Source organism: Lacerta agilis, chromosome 7, assembly GCF_009819535.1.
Source record: "Lacerta agilis isolate rLacAgi1 chromosome 7, rLacAgi1.pri, whole genome shotgun sequence".
Lineage (NCBI taxonomy): Eukaryota > Metazoa > Chordata > Lepidosauria > Squamata > Lacertidae > Lacerta > Lacerta agilis.
Window position 1 is genome coordinate 28,957,040 of NC_046318.1, and position 25,118 is coordinate 28,982,157.

At 40.1% G+C, this 25,118-nt stretch overlaps 1 protein-coding gene across 4 annotated transcripts in view; it reads left to right on the forward strand.

The window, feature by feature from the left end:
• Positions 1–25,118, forward strand: part of CDKAL1 (CDK5 regulatory subunit associated protein 1 like 1) — a 235,481-nt gene that overhangs the window by 111,345 nt on the left and 99,018 nt on the right. The gene's annotated exons all lie outside the window — the stretch shown is intronic.

A 25,118-nucleotide genomic window follows, 5' to 3' on the forward strand; every position in this document is an offset into this window, starting at 1 on the left:
TATTTTTTTACTGTAGTGTTTGCTGAAGATCATTTAGTGCCTTGTTTAATAAATGTAGTTCTGCTTTCATTATACACTCAAGACCTGAGTGACACACTTGATAACTGGATGACCACTGCTCTGCCCAGCAAGTAATTTATTTATTAATTGATTCTATTATTGTAATATTCTCTGAGGTTATTTGTGCAGAAGGGTAAAAAAATGTACTCACTAAACAACACTACCTTATGTGAGGTCTTGGTTTAAGTTAACTTGGGTAGCTTATTTTATTCTATTATCTCTTCCAACCCCTTTCTCATACTTTTGGCCCCAAAAGTTCTGATATACCAGATTGAACAGGAATGCCTTCTCAAGATGGTTAACTTAAAATTTGCTTTGTTGCTCCCTTTTGTATATTAAAAATGTTCAGGACTTGGCTGCTGACTCTGCTAATGTAGAAACACTTAATGCCAAGATAAATATTTTGATACCAGTCTGTTGGTTTCTTAAAACTCAACAGGACAGCATGAAGAATTAGGGTTTGTTCTTTTTCATTATCCCATGTAATGCTTCCTAATGGCTCTTCAGTAAAAACAAATGTATTGCAGACTTCGGACTATTATTAATAGATAGCCACGAAGACTACTGTGCAACACAAAAACAAGCATATAAAGCTATATTTTTAACAGAGGTTATACTATAAACCACTAAGGCTACCTTAGATTGTGACATTAAATAATTTCTATTAACTATGAGCATAGGTCAGAATCTGCTCCTTTGTCGATTATGGATGGCATGGAGAAAATCTCCCTAAGACTCGGCAAATAATAACAGTCAAAGGCTGTTATGAACAAGATTGTTCATAATGGCAGTTTTGTGTGTAGAACTCTTTAGTGGCTTTGTGGTGTGAAAACACATGAGAAATATTAGCTTGCCTAAAGGTAAAGGGACCCCTGACCATTAGGTCCAGTCGTGTCCGACTCTGGGGTTGTGGTGCTCATCTCGCGTTACTGGCCGAGGGAGCCAGTGTACAGCTTCCGGGTCATGTGGCCAGCATGACAAAGCCGCTTCTGGCGAACCAGAGCAGCGCATGGAAACGCCATTTACCTTCCTGCCAGAGCGGTACCTATTTATCTACTTGCACTTTGACGTGCTTTCGAACTGCTAGGTGGGCAGGAGCTGGGACCGAGCAACAGGAGCTCACCCTGTCGCGTGGATTCGAACCGCCGACCTTCTGATCAGCAAGCCGTAGGCTCTGTGGTTTAACCCACAGCACCACCCACGTCCCATTAGCTTGCCTAGGGTTGCTCAAATGCTAGGGTGTTTTAAAACACCAGATGCAAGAGTATGTTGGAAAGGTAGAGTGGAATTCACCTTTTGCCTGCATACTTTCAAATGGTATTTATTTTATAGCTGAAAACCCTCTAAATAAATAATTGAAATATGTTCTGGCAAACTTGGAGTGCCGTCTTAGAGCAAGTGACTGTTCTAAATAATATTTTTCCATAGGAAAGTTTGCCTGTTTTGTGATTTCAGCAAGGATTATCCCTGGTATTATTCATTTGTAACCCTTTAGACTAAAGTGTTCTATTGGAAATTGAAAGCAGGTACAGGTGCATTGCATGAAGTGTTATTATTTAGGAAACTGATTTTAATCCCCATCCCGTGATTCTTAAGGCGTTTACGTGATTTGCCTTTATTTTTATTTCAACAGTTGGATTATTAATTGGGTTATTAGCACTGCAAGAGCAGGAACTCCAAAACTGATCATTTTCTCTGACTTGCATTGAACACCCTCCTCTCTTTTGGATCTGGGTTACAGTTACAGTTATGACCAGACACTAGTGATGCTATGTTATCTTTCCCTTTTAAACGCAGTAGCTCTGCCTCTGAGAAATTTCATCTGTTGGATAGGGTAAATGAGAACCATTGCCTTTCAGAAGTGACCACCATAATCCATCCTGCTGCCAAAGAATAGCTCCAATTCTAAAGCCTCTGCAAAATCTTGATGAAGTTGATGGTACTATTATGATTTAATGATGCTAGTGTGGCATAACTGGTAAAATGTTGCACAAGAGCTGTGGAGATTTCTCATTATGTCAACCTTGTGTCATTCACCACTTCTCAACCTGAGGTGAGGATTGTGCGTTTCCCTGAGCTGCACTGGTAGAGGAAATACATAGTTTTGTATTTAAAATGTTGCTATTCCATTATTGTATGTGGCATTTTATTGAGATAGAACAAGGAAATGTGGCAGTATGAAGGGACAATGAAGGAAAACTAGGGAGAGGCATGGGTAACAAAAAGATAGAGGAGAAAGAGGAAACAAGGGATGAAGAAGATCAAATCTACTCTGGCACTCTTTATAGATTACAGCAGAAGCATGAGAGCTGTTGCTTCATCGGCTGTGACATTTATAGGTTTAACATTCTCTGGGTGAGGCTACAGGTGAGAAGGCCACATTCAGTTGAAGACAACTGATTTGAGAGGCCTTGCCCATATGGTGCCACGTCTTTAGATATTACATCAGTACATGTGAAACTGAATTCCCTGCCACAAAGGCAATCTGTAAAGGCCCATTATACTTAAGGTTCATTTTGGTTGGGTGTTGAGTTCCAAGAAATTCAGCCAAAAATCTTCATGGAAAGTTTGATTTTGATGAGAGATCTTGAGAATATGTGTACGTAAATTATGTAATTAAGGGTAGGGGTTGTTGTTTTCTTGACAATGGTGACAGTGTTTCACCACTTTGTTTATATTAACCTGTGTTTCAAATGGCAAGAACTTTAAGATACATTGCTACATAAGTATGTTTGATGAGTAAAAGGGGGGAAATTACTTGATGCTATGTAACATTGACCACCTTCAAAATCATATTTTTTTTTAAAAAAAAGTATTACTCACCAGCTAAACTTTTTAAAACCTTCCCAGAAGCACAGCTCAGAGGCTGAACATTGCTTCTGGATTTTGTGTAATATTTCTGTTTGTGTTGTGGTAAATGTCTGTGTATAGGATGGTTTCCATGGATTTACAGTATGGCAGACAACAGAGAAATGTTGCGTAAGCAAGTGGCTTGTTTGTTAAATGATATTTCTGCTTGCTTTTCATAGTCTGAAGGCAAGTCTTAGGCACAGGGTTGAGAAGGCACCTTAGTTTGTGGCTGAAACCTTTTTTAGACAGATTAATGTTGGCTTGCTTTCAGTATGCTCCCTTCTCAGCAAGCTTTCTTGTGGAGAGCTGGAAATTCTTCTTTTTCCCTTGAAAAATAACAGCATGTTTCCGTGTGAATACTTGAGTTTTATCTAAGTCACCAGGCAGCACAGGATGGAAAGAGAAGTGGTAATAACCAGCACCATGAATTGCACCCAGAAATGGACTGGAAGCCAGTGCAGGTCATACAATAATGGGGACACACGATCCCAACACTTTGGCTCAGTCAGGTTTCTCACAGCACCAATTGAAGTTTCCAAATGGTTTTCCAGGGCAGTTCCACACAAAGTATGTTACAGTAGCCCAATCGAAATGCAACTACTGCATATATAGAATCACAGAATTGTAGAGTTGGAAGGATCCCAAGGGCCATCTATTTCAACCGCCTGCAATGCAGGACCATGCCCAGGCCTTACTGCATCAGGAACTGCTTTATAACACCTGCTAAGTCCCAAGATGCTGTTCGCGTTAAAGATCACTCCCATTGTCTTAAATACAGTTGGCATTCATCATTTGTATCTGGACGCTTATTTATTGAAAGTGTTTATTAGCTGCTTTCCAGCCATGAATCTGAGACCAATTTACAAAATAAAGAAAAATACAAGGTAATCAGGCAGGTTTTCCCCTGAAAAGCAGCGGATGGATTAAAGTCCAGCATTAAATAACCACAGTCATTAAATAAGTTTTCACCTGGCATACACTTGGGAAACCCAGCCAGATGGATGGGGTAGAAATAATAATAATAATAATAATAATAATAATAATAATAATAATAATAATAATAATAATAATAATAATAATAATAATAATATATAAAGATGATGCCAGGCAAGCAAGGTGGTTTCTCAAGTCAGTATGGAGACAAAAAAACAAAAGCTCTTTTCAGGGGTGGGAGACTTCAGGCCTGATGGCCAAATGTAGCCACAGGCTACACCTTCTTCCAAGCCGCAGTCACTGCAGGCCTTTCTTCACTTCTTTCCTCAGTGTGTTTTCCTAGCTGACCTGCATAGAGGACATAGAAGTGGATATGAGTAGGAACTCCACCAACTTTTTCTGTCGTCCCTGAAGGTTGCCCACAGCCAAAAAAGGTCCCCCACCTCTGTATTAATGTTTGAAGAAGGTGGTCCTTCAGGTTTTGGGGGGATTTAAAAACCACCACTTTGAATTGTGCTCAGAAATTGACCAACTACCACTCAGCTGTCCCAAGACGGCATAATATGTTCCATACAACCAGTCATAATTAACATTCTTGCTGCTGCGTTTTGCATTATCTGCAGTTTCTAAACAGACTGTTCCATGTACAGCATATATGGTATAAACACAATGTTAGCTCTGCATGGATAACAGTGGGGACAGCATGGCATTCAAAAATGTAAGCTGTGGCTCAGAGCGCTGTAGCTTCTGTGGTCTCGGATTAGCTATGATTTCAGTTGGCTCAATGGAACCTTGGATTCTAGACCAATTTGTAACATGTAATTTGAATGAGAAAGAATAATTGCATATTTTTAGGTGACAGATACAATTGCAGTACAGAAGTACTGCAAGTACAGAAATATTTTTATGAGGATACTATACAGGCATCCTCCAGTCCCTTACAGTCTAGCCTTTGCTTAACTGGACAAGCTATTTTTATATTTAATTCTTATGTATCTAGTCATAGAAGAGTTCAAGACTGATAAGAAAATGAACTTTGTAGCCACACACACACACACACACACGGACACATCCTGTGCTGTTAAGAGTAGCTTGGAGAAGCAGGGACACTAAGACACAGCTCTGGTATGTGTTGTTTCTTTGAAGAATACCCATGGCACTAGGAGATGATTAGCTCTTCTGTGATGGAAAGCAATTGTCCTGTCTCTCATTGCCTCTAGTGTTCTGGTGGAGCAGAGACAAAGCACCTGTACACACTGGGTATGGTAATTTGGCACAGCTGATTTGCATAATTGGTACAACTGATCTTTTGTAGTCATTGCCAGTATTTGAGGACCTGGAACTTGTCAACCCTAGAGGCAGTAATAATGTATGGCTTAACTTCCACATAATATTAGGCATTTCTGCTTTTTTGCACCAATCCTAAAGCTATTTCATATTCAAAAAGTGTAAAAATGGATAGTGATGGATGTTGCAGGATAATCAGGATTTCAATCCAGTCAGATGGACAAGGTATAAGTAAATAACAACAACAACAACGTGTCAATAGTACTGTTGGTTAAGGGAATATCTACCTGTAACTGTTTTAAGGGGGGAGTTAAATTTGCAAAATTGATTGGATATAAAATCTACATGAAAGATAAATTTCACAATCAGATTATAAAAATGTAAAGTGATGTGTGATGGATGTGGCATAAACATACAATCTGTTTCATGTGCCCTTTTGAGAGTTTTTACATTTATGCATTTATTTGGCAAACACTGACATACTTATCAATGAAGCTTGGTTGCTGAACGTTTATGCTTCTTTTTATGGCATACACTTGTGTTAAAGTAAGTGTAGATATTTATTTTCAATATGTCTTGTATAAACTAGATCTTTACAAGATTATGATCCATATCACATTCGTGGGGTGCTCCAGCACTGCCAAAAGATGGATTTAGTTCATATAAAAGTACAAGTTGTGCTGCTTTTAATTTAAGTTGTATTTGTAATCTGTTTTTGCTTTGCTTTCATTTGCAGACCAAGTGCCCCAAAGGAGAGAAAAATAAATAAACCCACTCTTGTTTCTGGTTTATTTGCAAACCGGGTCAGACGCCTTTGATTAGGTCTCAGCTGGAGCATAATTTGAATCTTGACAGATTGAACCTAAGCAGCAGGCTTTCTCCAGCTCAGCCAAAGCTGGAGGGGGGGGGAGGGGGCAGAATAAAAGCTAATTCCAGTTCACAAGCAGAACAACAGTGCTGAATAAATGTGCAACTGTTAATGAATAGCTATTTCAAATATTTACAAAAGACTGAGGAAAAAGAGATTGGCATTCCAGGCAGCTGTTCTAGGAAGGAACTATTAAAAATAAAGATCAAAAATAATGCTCAAATGCTAATATATCCATCAAATATCACATGAACCGTGGGGTGGGGAGATAGCTTCAGAGACTGTAGACTGGAACTCATGTAGCCATTTTACACCTTTCTATAAATAGCTGTATTCAGCTTCTCTTCCCCAATGTTAAGGTTTAACAGATCACCAGGGCCAATAGGAATAGGTACAGACTCCTCAAACATGTGTGCATAGGATCTTGAATGTTTTGACATTCACCTACCCTTATTCTAATTCAAGCCACAAATCTGTTTTCACTGGATTAACTAATGGAGGGAGGTGGAAATGCATACTTTCTAAAATATTTGGGTTGTATCCAGTGGTCAGGGGCATAGCAAGGGGGGCGGGGGGCCCCCAGGCAGCGCCCTGCTAGGGGTGACACTTTGGGCGGTGGCCCCGCCCCCTGGGCAGCACCAAAAATAGTTCCCCCCTTCCAGCGGTGGAGCTCGGCATGGAGGCAAGGGGCGGGCCAGTGAGGAGGGGTGTCACCCACTCCTCGCTGGCCCGTCCCTCTCCCTGCCCTGACTTGCGCTCCGCCAAGGGAGCCCGGGCGGCGGCTTAGGGTGTCTCTGCGCTGACAGGTTAATTGGATACCGGCACAAGAATACAAATCCTAACACACACACACACAATGTTGATGGTTTGAGGAAGTTAGGATGGTGCATCTGTGTGTTCTCTGCAGGCAGAGAGGAGCATTGCTTAGGTTTTCCTGCCATGGTGGCAGCTGGAGCTCCACCCAGGTGCATAGAAGGTTCTTGTAGTAGTAGCAGAAGAAAAGCCTCCAAACAGGGAAATTCAGAGGCAATACCGAATCCCCAACCCCCTTGAATTTACTATGATATTTAGTCATGTGGAATTCTCTTGAGTATTATAGGGGAATGAAAAATTCAGGCCTGGTGTTGAGCAATGTTGTATTAGTGTTAGAGAGTTCTTATTTGGGGGAGTTGAATAAGGATGAATAAAATGTGTGTTTTCTACAAACAGAGTTTGCCCTGCAAAATACTCTGTGGACGTGATACAGTTGGAGAAAATGTTCAAAATTTTGCAATATGTCAAAAAACCAAAACAAAAGTGTGGTAATAATTGGACAGGGGAGGCAACAAATGTTTTAAGAGGAGGCTCTGTATCTCAGCTGGTGATTGCACATTTATAACTATTGGGACCCTATTGTCTGAGAACAATCTCAATGCATGCAGAACTTAATGACTGTATTCTTTTGCATGATAATGAACTAGGTTTAGGTTTAGCAAGAAAAAGAGGGAAGCCCACTCCCACCCCTGAGCACTCTTCTGTACATTTTTGCTGTAACCTTGAATTTTCTTGCTTTTCTTGGATTTGGGTTACATCCTTAAATACATTTCAATTTTTACCCTTTAATTTCTTTTAATCTACATGTTGGGTTTAGTTGTAGTTCCTTCCAAATAGTTTGTTTTATGCCTCCAGCTGCTTCCAAGCAGCTATTGTGCTGAATAAGCACTTATTTCAGTATGTCCTTGATAAAATTAATGAAAGCATCTGCAGAAGTGGCAGCAGCAGCTGCAGTGCCTTCTGGAAGCCAACTTCTGCTTAACATTGTAATAAAAGGAATAGTTTTGTGCTGGAAGCGAATGTTGACTTACTTCTAGAAAAGAGGGGGATTGCACCTGCCACTGCTAGTCTGGCTATGTGGTTTGTTGATTATATACTCTTGTTAGACCCATTGTCACTGGTAAAAAGAGGATGATGTCACCTTTATTAAGCTCACTTGGCACCTTTTCGAGTGACAAATAATTTGCCTGCTGTTGTCTTTTTTCTTTTTCTCTAGCATGTGCCTTGTTTTAGAAGCAGAGAGTGTCATGTTGTCACAGTTAAATGCTGGAGAAATGTAGAGGTGCATGGAAATAAAAAGGAGTGATGCTTCTAATCACTGTGCATAGTAATGGAGTATAAGTGCACATTTAGGATCATTATCCTGTTACCAGGTGGGGCCCTTGAGCTTTCACGTGTATAGAAACTGCTCAAGGTTGCATAGATGAAGTAAGAGGTACTGCAATACCATCTGCTATTTTCTCATTAATTCCTGTTTCCTAGGCCTAATCCAAATTTTCTTTGAATAGCACTTCAGTACTTAATCGAGGCTGTGAGAACAGCTAGGGCTGCCAGATCTAGATCCAGAGGGGTTTTCCTGTACCTTTAAGAGTTGAATAAAAATGAGAATTTCACTATGTATGTTATTCCCCAGCATTGTCGAAAAACTGCAACTGGTAGAATTTTCCTTTCTGTTTAACTTTTAAAGGCACAGGAGCTCCCTGAAACACTGGATCAAGCAACTCTTGTAAATGCTTTGTTCAAAATAATGTGCTGCACATTTGCCTTTGTAGAGACACTGCCAAAAATGTTGTTTCTTTTGACAGCTGCACTCTTAAGCACCTAGAATTTTAACACTTCTAAAAGTCTCAGGTTTATGTCTGGGTCAACTACAACATAGCACGGGATCCAAATTGTTTTTAAAATAATTTACTGGTAAGCATTGCTTACCAGGAAGGAAAGGCAGCAGGGAAGTTGTTGTGGAGCAAACATACTGACAGGAGCACTGGACTGACCTCTTAACCACCTGTTACCTCCTCTTCCTGGTAAGGAAGCCACCTGCCAGGAAGCAGCTCTGTCCCAATCAGCAAGCCACTTCTGGTTTGAATCTAGAGGTAAAATTTGAAGTGATAGAAATGCCAAAGAAGACTAAAAAATGGCTTGTAACTGAAACCAGGACATACAAGGCCACTTTCAAGCCATTTTGGGATCTCCCCTTGGGCTTGTATAAATTTAACATTATCTCTAGTACATATCAATCAGCTCCAACATCACTCATCAGGTGAAAACAGGTGAAAGATTAGAAGCAAGCTCACATCTCAGAAAGCAACAGCTTTCAATGGTGCTTTTACATATTGCTTGATAACTTTCTTTCCAAATAAAATAAAATAAAATAAAAAATTCCTTCCAGTAGCACCTTAGAGACCAACTAAGTTTGTTCTTGGTATGAGCTTTCGTGTGGGCTGTGGCCGTCTGCTGGCTCTGAGCCCAGGATGGCAATATGCTTGATCCCATCACTACCTGTCAGTGGCCCTAGTTTTAAGCCAGCTGCTTCCACGGTGAGACAGTTTTATTTGGTTCATATTGTCCTTTTAAGACTGTGCCGGGCAGACTGTTGTTTTTGTGTGCTGGCTAATTTTAAAGTTTTGGGGGGAGTTCTAAACTGGGTTTTGTATTGTTACAATATCCTGTGTTTGCTGCTTTGTGGAGATTCTCTTAGAAAGTAGACTAAAAATCTATTAAATAAATAACCTTAAACTGCTTTCTTTTCACTTCTACTCATCTCCCATTTTCCTTCAGAACATAACTTAGTATGACTCACCTGTGTATGTATTGAATCTGAAGATAAATGGTCTTTTTTTAAGGACTTTTTCCAGAAATAGACAGAATCAGAAGACATTTATATAGAATGAATCTGGCTCCTATACTGTAAATTAGATAGTAACATTAAACATATTTTGTCTAATTTTGTTTATTTACCTACTCACTTTGAATTATTCACTTCTTTTATATACCTAATTTTAAGAGATTTTCCAGACGCAAGAAAATCGTAAACACAAGAAAATCATGCAACATAGAAGAAAACAACACATGAGAGAGAGAGAGAGAGAGAGAGAGAGAGAGAGAGAGAGAGAGAGACATCTGTAAGGCTGTTGTTGCAACCCCAAGTATCTTGCCACGTGTGTAGCTGCTAAAACAAGGATGAGTATCCTGGTGCCCTCCAGATGTTGCTGGACTACTCCCCATTATTCAGACAACTGGCCATGCTAACAGGGTCTTAAGGGAATTGTACTCGAGCAATACCTGGAGGCTGCAGATTTCCCGCCACTGCACTAAAATTTCATTCCTTGAGGCAATTTATGCTATTCCTCCTTTAGTCACCCCACTTCAGCAAATGATGGTTCATTGAAAATACTTGCATAATTCAAGTGTATTTCTCTAATCAGAATCAATGTATAAAGAGCCTTAGCTGTTGATTCTGAGGAATTCAGCATAGTGCTAAGCAGATCGCACTGTCAGTGCAAGCATTTCTGCATGCCGGATGAAATTATCTACCATCTCCTTCCCTTCCATGCTGCTCCGGGGTTTCTCCTGACCACCCTCTCCTGAACCAGTTGTGGGGCACCCTGAATTTTTACTTTGAGCTTCATAGATTTCAAAACAATGAAATGTTTGCATGCATTTCAAAATATTCCTCAGAGCTTTCATTTTTTCTTGATTGGGTGCATGTATTCTCAAACATCAGTTTATTTCACCTGATCCATGGATGGGGATCCTGTGCTTGCCCCAAATATTGTTGGCCTCCAATTCCCATCAGTCTCAGCCAGCATGGCCAGTGGTCAAGGATGATGGGAAGTGTAGTCCAAGAGTATCTGGTGGTTCACAGGTTTCCCATCCCTAATGTAGAAGATGTAGGCTAATAGGCTAGTCAGAGGAATCAGATATTGCAAGAGCAACAAACTTGGCAGACTCTTAAATTACAATCCTTCACCAAATAACTGAAGATTCTGCACCATTTGAAATTACTTTCCCAACATCCAGTCCCAAGAGTGTTATTTATTTAGCAATCCAGTCAAATGCAGTAGCAGTGCAGCAAGAGGTGGATCTACTATGAAGTCCAACAAGAGGCCCAATTTTGTTATCACACGGCACCACTGAAATTTGAGACGCCAAGTTTCGCCAGTGAGTGCAATCAATGCTTGAACAGAAGAGGTTTGCACCAGCATGAATATGCTGTAACAATCTTGTTTTTTATAATCGCTTTTAAAAGTGTTTACATTTTCTCCTTATTCCAAAACAAACAAACAAACCCAACAACAACAACCCCCAAACCATTTAATGGTTTTTAAAATTTTCTTCCAAGCTTTCCTCCTCCTCCATTAATTCCAGGCCTTGGGGTGGAGTCTTTCTTTCTTGGCCTTCACATCTCTATTTAATACCAAAGAGCAATCCCAACTACAAAAATGTACTTGTTCCGAAAAAAGATCCTTCTTAAGATGCATGTCCATAAGAAGCTTGAGCAGGTTCTGAATCAGCTTGCTGTTCGGGGCCTTCATTTCCATTGGTAAAAGGTTAAGATACGCTTGCCAAATCAGTGGGAAGCAAGAAGTGTGTGGGAGAGGGAAGAGAATGATCAATGTGTCATGAAAACAGCGTACACTGAATTGCCTGAGCCCTTGAACGGTACATGAACTTGTGTTAAGGGTTTTATTTTGGGATTTCGTAATGAACTGTTGGTGGCTCTGGGAGAGGAAGGGAGGATTGATTTTGTGTTAGCCTCTTTTCTTCTTCTTCTTGAATCATACTTCTTTGCTAGGTCATTTGATAACCTAAAAATATGCAGGAATCTTATTTCTAAGTGTGAAATATTTGTGAAATTATGATCTCAAATATTTATGAAAGATTTGGATTGCAGTCTGTTGGCATTCTTTTCCTAAAGCAGCCTGTAAGTTTGGCAAGGGGAAAGGCAGGGGGAGGTGTTCTTGGAGACATTTCCTTTAGAGACTTTTCCGATTTATTCCAGATGTTTCCTTGATAGTTTCATCTGCAGCAACACACCCACTGCCCATATTTATCAGTGTTTTGGTAACAATTGCTATTATTCAGTAAGGTCTTTTGCTACTCATGTGTTAGAGCTCTTAACAATTTTTTTAATAGCCCACACATGTTTCCAGAAAATTTAGCTTTCTTCAGTAATTTTGAATGTATTTCCTTATGTGGTTTAGTAGGGAACTCCAGGACTTAATGGTAGAATTAGTTAAAAGCATGGGGGATGGGCAACTTTCAGCCCAGAAGAGGGCAGCAGTGCTATTCAGAAACTGTTAACTTGTCTTCCTCTGACACCCTGAGCACATTTGAGCATTTCAGAGGTGTATGCTGTATGCATGTAGAAAATGATCTCTGTGACATTTCCTTAAAAGAATTTCTACTGAAAGGTAAAATGTGGTAATTTATTTTTATTTGTTGGCAGGGAGAGTTGTATCACTTTAATCCTGTTGTAAGCTGCCTTGGAGGTCATACGCAGAAAGGCAGGGTATAAATTTCATAAATAAAAAAATCACCTGTCACAGTTTATAGGAGGCTTTTGACTCCCCCTGCATCACCATTTGCACCTTTTAACTCTGTTGCTAATATATTTCTGTTTCATGGTTCAAATATAATTCAGTATCATAGTGCTCCACTTTTCTAATGGCGTAATATGCACTGTTCACTAGTTAGGTTCAGGGTGAAACTCATGTAACATGAGCCTGTGGGGTGGACATGAGTTTATATCCCTGCTCAGCCATGACCTTTTCCCTGGCTCCAGTCGAGCATGGATGGAACTCTACTCACACAATGACCCCTTTCTAGTCATTCTTCCCACTGCAGTCCCTTGTACTCCACCAAAAGCTTCTCCTGGGGGTTAAGGAACACTCTAGAACATTGTGGTTTATAGCACATGGGGATGGAGTGAGCCAGGGGAATTAGCAGGATTCATTGTGAGCTATTTCATTGTCATATTTTCTTTTCTGTTCCTTTTTTACTGCTGGGCTGCCACTATTTGGGAGCCCTCCTAGAGTGCCTCCCGTCTCCGAAGTCATTGGGAAGACCCTGTTTCCTATAGAAATAGAAGATGACTTTCCTAGCGCCAGGGCCTTCCTCAAGCTGGCCTCCATTTGAGGGGACAACCTTTGAAGCCAAGCTATGGTGTAGGGATTTGTAGTTCTGTGAAGGGTCTTCTAACCATGCTCAGCATCTTTAACAAACTACAGTTCCCAGGATTCTTTGGGGGAAGCTATGGTTGTTAAAAGTGTTATAAGAGTGCTCCAAATGTATGGCGTGGATATGGCATATGTGTAGGAAAGTTGCATCCACTTATGGTAGATTCCAGCAAGAGCCATGTGTAAAACAGTCCAGAAGATCTCAAAGGAGGCATGAGGTCTTTTATTTGAAGGTGTCAGCGATTGAAACTGGTACTTTCTGCATTCAACACATGCGCCTTCTTACCGAGCTCTGAGCTATCACCAGGTTTTTTAAAATGTACAGTTCTAACAAATTCCTCAACTCATCAACCTTTTTCATACTGTCATGTATAGCAGGGCAGGTATGCTTCCATATTATCTTTGGCTGCAACCAGATGCATAAGAACTAATGAGATATCTGCAGTTTTCATCTCATTGAAAAAAACAATAATGCTGCATTTAGCTTCCATAGAATGCACTGTCATGAGTTGAGCTTCCATTATTTGAAATTATGTAAATCACACTAATTAAGATTTCTCTGTGTACTCTCCCCCACCCCTGGGCGGTTTTGTATATATATATAAGTACAATATATTCAGTGGTTAGTAGGGGTGTTATTTTTTTTACACATGATAGTCTCTAATATATGTGTAGGCATTCTCTATTATTTAATACTAGTTAACTGTCTTGTTTGCAATAACTATGAGCACACAGCATTCAATAAGGAGGAAATGAATTTTTCTTGCATTATCTGTTAATTTAAAAATTAAAGTGAAATTGGAAACACTTTTTTTTTTACAAAGATTTTATTGGTTTTCCACAAAGACAAAAAACAATACAGTAAAACAAATACAACATCAACAAATACAACAGCTAAAACAAAAATAAACAAAGATACTAACCTAGACTGGAATACCAACATTCCTTTTGCTAATAAAAAAAATCTTGTTTTGAATCTACTTGGGGGACTTCCCCCGTTTTCTCTCCTTTGCTTCCAATTCTAATTTACTTTAATAACTTCTCATCTCTAAAATTTGAATCTATCACCATCAAAATATCCAGATATAACTTCTTAATATTTATTTTTACTTCATAATACAACATATTACTTCTTATATCAAATCTTACATCTTATTTTACTTAGGCTGCTGCTAATAAATCAATTCACATATCTCTTCACTAGTTCAAAATCATAAATTCTTAACACACTGACTTCAGGGTACCATGATGAGCCGTCCTAATTATATTTTAAGTATTTTCACCCTAACCCCCTCCTAACCATTTTCCTTCGCCATCTCGGGATCACCCACCAGACATCTCTCCACCTCCCTCCAACATCAATGTCCAGAATGTCCTCTTGTTTTATAGCCAAAGGTCAGACCGCAGTCCATAGACATCCTTGCAGAGAACTCCAGGGAACACAAATCATCACCTTCCAGCATCTCCATTTCAAAGTTCCAGTCATCTTCAAATTGCAATTTCAAAAGTCGTTTTCCCTTCATTTCTAGGCTCTCACCCCAGAAATCGGATATAAATTGTCTTTCAACCCTGGGTCTCTCACACCAACAGGATTTTCCATCTTCTTGGAGTTGCATAGTCACTATATTTTGTTCCTCAAATATTTCCTTAAGTTCCCTAGCAAGGTTTTCTTCCAGTTTAGCAAAGTTCTCAAGAGTCTTTCCTATTGCATAAAACTTTTCCTCAACATTCTGCTTCAACAAATTTAATTTCTGGTTTAGCAGTTCTAACTTCAAAAGAATTATCCTTTTTTCATGGGTCAAGCCCGGATCTAAAGCCAGTTTAAAAACGAAACCAAGCATGGTAGAAGAAGGCAGAGGGTATCAAGTTTCAGTACTTTTCCATCTTTAGCCACAAGTTTCAGCCGCCATTTTCCCCTGAATCAGGGTGAAAAGATTATAATCCAACAACTTCAAAGAAGAAATATTTCCAACATCTTAGTTCCCCTAACAGGGATTCAGCCGATCTCACTTGTCAAAAAGCTCCGTGGAGACATTGTATCCGCTAATGCAGCAGCAGCTAGAAACATTGTTATTTTCTTCATTCAGCAAAGAGAGGAACGGGCTTCCTTTTGACGTTCCTCCCGGAGTGCCAATTGTAAAATTTTTGGATCCAATTAACTCCGTACTTACGGCTTACGGGGTTCTTCTTTTTTTCCTTCAAATCAGGTAAGAACGACACGCTCATTGCAGGCGGCGGCTGCCACTTCACCTGCCCGGTTGGGGCATAGCCTCCACAGCCCGGCGCCGTTGTCCCTTCACTCCCACGCCCCTTTTACAAGGGGAACGGGAGAAGGGTTCAGCACCATAGTGGGCCCGCTGGAGAGCCCGTGCCGCGGGATGCTCGACCCGCGGTTCGGCGGAGCCCGCTGTGCGGTAGCGGAGCTCCTACCCCCGGGACAGGCCAGGGTCGTCTCGCTGCCGAAACGACCCTCGACCGTCCGCAATGGCGCCCTCGCCGGAAGTCTCCGGAAACACTCTTTTTTTTTTTAAGCGTGTGTTTCTTCCATCTGTTAAAGCAATTACCGGTGTAAATTTTGGAAACGTTGGAGAGCTGTTGCCAGTCACTGTAGACTGCGTGAGATGAGCCAATGCTCTGGCTATATAAGGCAGCAGCTTGGTGAAAGTGCATTTTCTAATGCACACACTCACATATTATGAAAGGAAGGGCTTCTAACCTCTCCATTAACAACGTTAACTTGAACTGTCACTGTTTAGCAGGAAGCATATCAAAACTTTAGTTTGTGCAATTAAAGTGGATTAAAGAGCTCTGTCATCCTGGCACAACAAATCCACTTTTAAAAAGAGTTACATTTTTGGTGGTTTGGAAAGTGCCTGAGAAATGCGTTGAAAGATGAGGGTTGAACAAATGACTAGCAGGAAGATTATAACTGTCCTGCAAACAAATCAACGAATCCTCAGTAAAGACCAGATACAATCTAATCTCTGTGTAAGCTTTGTGCAGACAAATCAGGATTAATGCTCAATAAACAGGTCATCTGGAGAGACCCTAGAAAGAATATTCACAATATTTTCATGAAGGATCGTTGAAGCTGGATATCAACTTATATGGTTGTTTAATCAAATGTCTTGCAATGAAAACTGTTTCACTGGTTTACTTTTTTCAACAGAGGCATGATGGAAAAAAGCAACAGCTTTTTTTCATTTCTTGCATTTCGACTAAACAGATTGGCTGTATTTTGATAGCAAATGTTATCATTTGCACTGCTCAGTTACTCTAGTCAGATTGGCTAAACAAGCCAAAGATTAAACCAGAGATATGTGGGTGTGGCTATCTTGCCTTCCCATTGAACATCTGTTGCGGTGACAGGTACACAAAGATAAGTTCTAGTGAGTTACCTGAGTAGAATTTGAGGCAGCAGGTGGAGAGAATTTGAATCCTTTGTCCTGCACCTGCCACACTTAAGGGAAGTGGAAACAGCTGTTACCAAGAGAATAACATTGTACAGTTAAGCAGGGACTCAAATACGAAACTCTTTGTACTGCACCTACATCTACTAACTGCTTGGAGCCACTGATCACAAAAGCAGCTCTCATTAGACCCTCAGTAAAATACAAAAAAATGCCATTTGGTCTTTGAGCAGAAACAAGACACTAATAGAAATTTTTCAACGGATAAACAGAGTTTAGCTTAAAATCCTTTGCTTTCAGCTTTGAAAATTTAGCTTTTCTGCCAGATAGAATTACACATAGGCCCAGTTTGCACATACAGTAATGCTAAGCCAAGCCATGGTTTAGGGCAAATGGGCAAATGGGCAGGTTGCTAGAAAGATCACAACATCTTTGCTCCTCGAGCCCAAAAGCTGCCGCACTGTTAGGAACTAAGCCATGGTTTGGCATAGCGTTACTCCCAAACCTGGGCTCATGGTTTATTTCCTCCAGATAAACCATGAGCGGTGAGCCACAGAACACACCTTGGCTACTTCTTGTGCTTTGTCTTGAACAGGATTAGCAACAAGCCCAGGTTCAGCTGCAACGCTAAGCCAAATCATGTCATAGCTCAAAGCAGTGCAGCAACAGTAGGACTAGAGGAGGACCAAAGCAGCTGTGATTTTCTACCTGGGAACTCTCACATTATGCTCATTCATCGTAAGCTCTGGTTTGGCTTAGCACTACATGTAAACTAGGTCATAATGGTTTATTGTAGAAAAATTGGGGCATCTCCAAATATATGTAGTATTAGGTTTATCTTTGAAATACACAGATGCTGCATTCTGATGGCTTCAGAGAAAAAATGGACTTTTAAAAAAGCATTTATAATCATTAGTATCGTTTTGTCAAGCACTGGTGTGGTTTCATTGGTATGAAAGAGTAAATGGGACCAACTTGGATTCCCCCCCCCCCTCATTCTCTGCTGTCAGGAAGGTATAGTTACAAGACAGCCACAGTGATCTCTGCCATCTCCTCCTTCACAGTCAGGTTTCCAGGCTAACTGGCTTTGCCCTGTGCCTCCTTGCAGAGTGCTTGCAGGGGCTAAGAGGTTTAGTAATCTCCGCAAAGGCTATGGTATGTATATGTAAACCTATAAAATTCAATTTTGATGTTTCTTTGCATGATTACAGAAATCTGGCAACTGCAGTTATTCTCTCTACAGGTACATGGTATTATAAAGCCTTCTCCGCTGAATATTTAATGTTGCTAAATCTGGAGAGTCAGATCTTGAAAGATGCAAACAACTTGGAAGGCATTCAGAGGAGAGCATTGAGAGTATTTTGCATATATTTCAAATAATTGAAGATACAGTGAGCTAGTTACTTTTGGTTTGGCAGGAAGAACAGTTTTTAGTTTGTTTATATTGATTCAGACACTCCCTTTTATACTTTCACGTTGATTAACAACTATTAGGCACTGTGGGTGTCATCGTCGTTCTCTTAGCTTCTTTAAGTGATGCGTGTTCATTCTTTTCAAAGACTTTCAGGTGCAATAGGCAAGTAATTCTATGAAGTGTGATGGCATGACCATTTATGTATGACTAGCTTCTTTCTGGTATCTATTCCCTGGGAGGCTGAGTGAAAAGGGTACCTACCAACAATTCTAGTGAAGGGAAAGCCGCTGAGCCTGAATATTTATGCAGTACAGCAGAATTTACAGAATTTGGGTCTGTAACTGTTTTTGGACTACAATTCCCTTCATCCCTGAGCACTGGTCCTGCTAGCTAGGGATGATGCGTGTTGTAGTCCAAAAACAGCTGCAGACCCAAACTTGCAGTACAGCAATTAAGGAAAAGAACTTTTAAGCTCGAAAGTTGCTGGTTCATATCTTGTTAAAATCTTGCTTATTTAATAGGTTTGTATATTTTTATCCTTGCCATTTAGGATGTTCACCCTCCCGATGTGGTTAAAACATTAAGGTAATAAGATTACAGTCAAACCTTAGTTTTTGAATGTCTCGGCTGCCAAACACCAAAACCCGGAAGTGAATGCTTCCGTTCTCGAACGCGCCTAGGACTTCCAAGGCATGTTTCCCAGTTTCTCGGTTTTCCCTATTGAACTTGCTGACAGCCCTTTGATCCTCGGTTTTCAAACGTTTTGGAAGTTGAGCGGACTTCTGGAACAGATTACGTTAAAAAACCGAGGTTTCACTGTACAAGCTATTAACACAACAGATAACAAGCAGCAACATTGTAACATAGAAATAATAGCAGTAGAGAAAACAATTACAGTTGTACCTCATGTTATGAAAGCTGCGTGTTGCGTTCGTCACAGGTTACGAACATGCCAAACCCGGAAGTACCGGAACAGGTTACTTCTGGGTTCAGCAGTTCACGCATGCACAGATGCGCAAAATGACGTCATGCCCCGAATCGCATCATGCATGTGCGCAGATGTGCTGCTTCAAATTGCGGACCTTTCAGGTTACGAACAGGGCTCTGGAACTGATTCCGTTCATAACCGGAGGTACCACTGTGTTCAGAGAGATGGGCTAGGTCCTAAACCACAGATTAGTCAGACGTATCTCCCTGGAACAGGTATCCTGCAGCTGCAGTGGTGGGGCAGGCACCATTAGGGACAGGATATTCTCCGTGGTGGTCTTGCAGCTTGTATCAGCCATTGTGCTTTACACAAGCCGTTGCAATAATAATAATAATAATAATAATAATAATAATAATAATAATAATAATAATAATAATAATTTATTTATTTATGCCCCAGCCATCTGGCTGGGTTTCCCTAGCCACTGTGTGGGTGGCTTCCAACAAAAGATTAAAAATACATTAAAACATCAGTCATTAAAAACTTCCCTAAACAAGGTTGCCTTCAGGTGTCTTCTAAACATCCGATAGTTAATTAATTCTTTGACATCTGATGGGAGGGCGTTCCACAGGGCGGGCACCACTACCAAGAAAGCCCTCTGCTTGGTTCCCTGTAACTTCACTTCTCGCAGTGAGGGAACTGAATCAGGAAACTGAAGTACAGTGGCACCCCGTGTTACACATGCGATCCGTTCTGGATTGCGCTATGTAACATGGGTGTGCATAACGCGAACGCCCCCCCCAAATCCCTGAAAACCCGGAAGTAACGCGATTTGAGCGCTTCTGTGCATGCGCCAAGTGTGCAGAAGCGTTCTGCACATCCAGGAGTCGCACGCGTTCCGGAAACGCTTCCGGGTTGCGGGCGTTCTTAACTTGAACGTGTGCAACCCGGGGTTCCACTGTATTATGGTGTTGTTTCAAGACGTAAGTGTAAGACCATCAGGAGCTTCCACCCTCATCTGTATTAGAGGCATAATAATAATGGCCTACCTTACAAGGCTGGTGGTGGGATTACTGAAAACGGATGGACATTTATTTGAGTCCTTAGGGAAAGTGCTATATAAATGCTTAATGTTACTGTCCACAAAAAATGGAAACAGATTAGCCCAGCTCATAGGAATTATGACAGTAGTCCTTAAATCTGAAGACCACTTAATATCCCATTTTGTAATAGCTCTCGTTTGGCAGCCTTCTTGGACTCTGAAGTGGAACCTCAGTGAGATTACTTAAGAATAAATAGTTTGCAGCCTGGCTGCTTTTTAAAATGTTTTTTTTTAATGAAGCAACCAAGCAAAAGACCAAGAAATGAATGTAACAAGACCCACAGTTCATTATAGAGCATTTCTTTTGAAGTTGAAAAATATTTCTTAGCTTTGTATTTGTCAGATTTTTCTTGCAGTGTTGCCTGCCACAATGTCTGATTTATAACAATTGTCTGTGGTATAAGGTGAGTGGTTTTTACATCGTACTGTGTGTGTTTGTATATGTGTATACAGTGGTTTTTCTGAGAATGAGATAAAATTCCTGAAACGTCTCTTCAAGGTGATGTGTGTGTGTAAGAGCCTTGGGTATATGCTTAAAGCAACTGCATTTTGCAGTCTTAGTTCACCAATTCTTATTTACCAAAGGATGTGACTGCTTGGGTTTAAAATGAAAACTATTTTTTTAAAAACAAACAAACTAGTTTTGTCTTGGTACACAGGGAACTTTTCCCTTTGATCTCAAAGCCTTCTAAAAAGACATTACCCTCTTCACTGGTACAGCCTTTCATCTTTTCCAGGTGTTTCTACTTGAAGGTATTTCATAGAAATACATCTCAAAAAGTTGATGATTTTGGACAAGAGAGTTGCTTACAGCACATGGTATACTGTGCTTGTCTTTTATTTATATTGTTAAATAAAACGCCATTCTTCCCTGCTTTCAAGACATACTACTATATTAATAACGTTTCAGTTATCTATGGAAAATAGTAAAGTGTAGTATCTTGTATCTGAATGGCATCGAACCCAGGAAAGAAGGTGGTGTCCAGGACTGCCTTTTCCCAACATGACCAGTGTTGATGTTAGATGGATGATGGCTTCAGCCTGATAACCTTAGAAAACTGAAGAACTAGGATTGGTTTCATCTTGAATAAGATAGCAAAAATGTGGTGAGAAACTAGAAGAAGAGGAAAGGAATGGCCACATTTTATTTTTATTTTTTTCCTTTTTTTCCATAATTTTTTTTAATTGATTTTCACATATTGAAACAATTAAAACTTATTTTCTATAACAAGAAAAAAATACATCTCATTAATAAAAACATATATAAAAAACCTTCTTATTCTTTCTCACTTTGTTTCATGACTTCCTCTAATCCCTCTTTGCTGATTTCATTATAGTACATCTTTAGCAGTCTTCCAACTCATTTTAAACATTCTTATTTATAATCCTCTAATTTACATTCTTTCTCTATCTTTATCTAACTTTACTATCTAATTTCTAATTAATCCCAATTCTAAATAAACACCTACGCCTGAATTTCTTCCAAAAACTTTCCTCTTTAACAAATATTACAGTATTTTTTGAATACACTTTAAAATTGCTCCAGTCTTGCTCTATCGTCTCCTCCTTCTGGTCACGGATTCGTCCAGTCATTTCGGCCAGTTCCATATATTCCATCATCTTCATTTGCTATTCTTCTATCTTTGGTATGTCCCGTATTTTCCAATTTTTGGCAAGCAGTATTCTCGCAGCTGTTGTGGCATGCAAAAAGAATTTTCTATCTTTTTTGGGCAATTCCTCTCCTACTATTCCAAGTAAAAAGGCTTCTGGTTTTTTAATAAAAGTATTTTTAAATACTTTTTTCAACTCATTATAAATCATTTCCCAGAAGTCTTTTACCCTTGGACAAGTCCACCACATATGATAAAACGTTCCTTCTTTCTCTTTACATTTCCAACATTTGTTGTCATGTGTATGATACAGTTTTGCTAATTTCACAGGTGTTAAATACCATCTATACATCATTTTCATCATATTTTCTTTCAACCTATAACATGCAGTGAACTTGACCCCTTGTTTCCACAACCTTTCCCAGTCCTCGGGAAACATTTTCAGGCTTCCATGGGGAAGCCCAAAGGATTATTTTATTTCCTTATGTTTACTTAAACTATTTATATATCCACTCTTTGGCATCAAAACCATGCCAAAACAGCATATAAGTAATATTAAACTACTTTCTTAAAAAAAGAGTAAATAATATAAACATCCTTCCTATAGGGCAGTTGATTGGAGATGGATCCTGCTGGAGAAGGCTCTGAGATCGTCTTCGCTTACCTGCCCCACCCCCTTCTCTCTTCCTCGGAATCCTTCCCATAGGACACTTAAGTTGTTAATGGTCATGTGCAGAGGGAGAGATGAAAGTCTAGCAAGACCAGGCTCTGGCTGTGTAAAATTCAGGATATGTCTTAATATCTTGTGCAGTATGCCATAAAGCAATATGTACTGCCCCACATACTTCGTAAAGGTAAAGGGACCCCTGACCATTAAGTCCAGTTGCAGACAACTCTGGGGTTGCAGCACTCATCTCGCTCTATAGGCCGAGGGAGCTGGCGTTTGTCCACAGACAGCTTCTTGCGTATAGCTTCTGGGTCATGTGGCCAGTATGACTAAGCTGCTTCTGGTGAACCAGAGCAGCACACAGAAATGCAGTTTACCTTCCCGTACTTCATACTAACCAGATAAATTTAATCAGCAATCTGCATTGTTTGTTCTTCCCTGTCACTTATAAATCCTTGTTGGAATGCTGGAAACTGAAACGTATGTTGTGGTTCAGAGGGGTACACCCATTGAGGGCTGACTCAAGAGTGACCAAGTTGAGGCTAGCATAGATGTTCAAAGGATCAACCAGACATTCTGCCATGCAGGACCCATGACAGAAGACAACAGGGAAGGAAGGAGACTGGCCAAGGGAAGGTTTGAAGAGAGGGGCTTTCAGCGAGTGACAGTCATTTGACCCATGATATACAGAAGAAAGAAGAAAGGCAAGCATGTGAGAGAAGAAGCAGAAGTTTGAATAAGGAGGACATGACCAGTGACTGGTACTCATGAGCAGGAGTATCCAGGCTGCTACCAGCAGGGCCCAAGGCAGAATTTTGGCTTACTCCTACTCTGATTTGCTCTTCCATCCTGATTTCAGACTTGCACTTCAATCCTGCCTCCTGTTTTTCCTTTTGGTCCTGACTACTGGTTTTGTCCCATGACTCCTGGTATAGGAGGACAGCTGAACTCGGACTATATCTGTCACATCTGCCAGACCAGCTGAAGATAGTATGAGATGCTCTGTGTCACAGAAGTGGCCTGCAACAAAGATGGATTAAGAAGCATGACCAGTCAGTAAACCTGCTTAATCAGGAGGGTGACTCCATCCAAAATGTGCACAGTGCATGAGTGTGTGGTTCTTTTTTTTCAAATATAAAAAACTAGGCATGAATGAAACAATATGGCTATCCGTTGTGTTGCCTTGGCTATAAGAGCCCTCCGCACCCACCACCACTTTGTGGTTTGTGTGCATGTGTGTTTCCTCTTCATGTGTGTTTATGTCCTGTCCTTGGATGTTTTTGTTTGCTTACATACAAGCTTTCCTCAATTCAAACCATGAATGCTGGGAAAATTTAGGGAAGGTTTCCAGGAACACCAAGTGAAACAAACATTTGAAATATGTGTTTTTCTTACAATATTGTCAGTAAATTACTGTTTCTGTTTTCTTATTCTCATACTGGTACCAATCTCTAAAGAATTTGTACCTAGCACTGGCACTTGTACATGGTTCTGTAGCATGATACACAATAAACAATATAGGTTTGTTACACTGTATTGAATTTTGAAATGTTGAGCAAGCTATTAATTTGGGAATGCAATGTTTGTGACAATAAACATGCAACAGTATAAACCTAAAAATGAAGATCCTTCATGCGTTTAGGAAAACATTTTAAAAAAATCAAAAATCTTGTACAGGTGGCTCACTCATTTGGGTCTACTTGGTCTGTCTAGAATGAAACCCAGCAGACTTCTTTTTCTATCAGATGTTGGCATGTTATACTGGTTGTACTTTGTCCAAAAACTGTAATTCATTTCACTATAGTTTATTTCATCAATTTGCTAGCTTGTTTAATAAGATAGTAACAAAATTTAAATAATTCAATAAATGGTTTTTCATGCAACACGAGCCTGTGTCACATGTTCATGAGTGCAAGAAGAACAGAAAGCTTTTCCAACATTGAAAACAGTATTAGCCAATGGCTCAGATCCAAATGAACACTATGGTTCTTCCTCCTAACCCTTCTTGAAGGTTTGGGGAACCCTCCAGAGCTCATCTTCAGGAGATATGAGGGGTTACAGCTGAGGAAATGGGAGTAGAAGGAGGAAATGCCTTTTATTTGCACATGGGAGGCAACTGGTTTTGGATCCAAGCCATTGTCTCTGTAATACAGAAGCATTAAAGTAACCTTACAGTGGCTTGAGTACATTTCCGACCCTTCTAACTGAAGAGATGGCATGTGCGTCTGTCTGTCCTATGCTTTCTCCAACACTGTTTACAGTGCATTACGTGGTGTAATCCATCAGCCAACTTTAATTTCACAAGCTATTCATTGTGTTTAAACAGTCCCTTTCTTGCATTAAATATTTATGGAAGTCTTTGGGCAGAATACATTAAAGTGGCAGATGGGGGTCATTTTAAGCATTTTCTTGATTGAAGGCAAGGGACCCCTGTGAATTTGTAGTCTGCTTTCAAGGAAAGTTCACTGTGCCAAAGGAGGCAGGAATTCCACCAATTCCCTGCACTGTGATTTCAGAAGGCAACGAGTGCCTGCAATCTTCATGCTTCAGCACCTTTCATTTCAAAATCATTTGGAAATGCAGTGGAGACAGGTGAACAAAAACATTTTTCAGTTGCATTGCCTATTAATAATGTAGATGACCTGAGAGTCTTCTACATTAAGATTACTTTCCTCATTGATTTTTAACTCATGCAAGCTAAGTGGAAAATCAGGCTTTTGATATCTGTCCAATTGGGAGGTGTCTTCCCCCCCTTTTTTGGGGGGGTGTCTTTTGAGGCGTGGGGTAGCGGTACCTTAGGCTTCCCGCAGAGTGTGAATTTCTCTTCTGATGTGGTAGTGAGAAAGCATCTCTGGGAAACTAGAAATATTTCAGAATAGTACAATGACCTTTCTGATGGAGTCCAGAATCTTTTGGTATCTTAAAGCCTAAAACAAATCATTATATTACATTTCTGGGTAAGTGCCAATTCCTATTAGTAGTATAGGTAAGATTTTG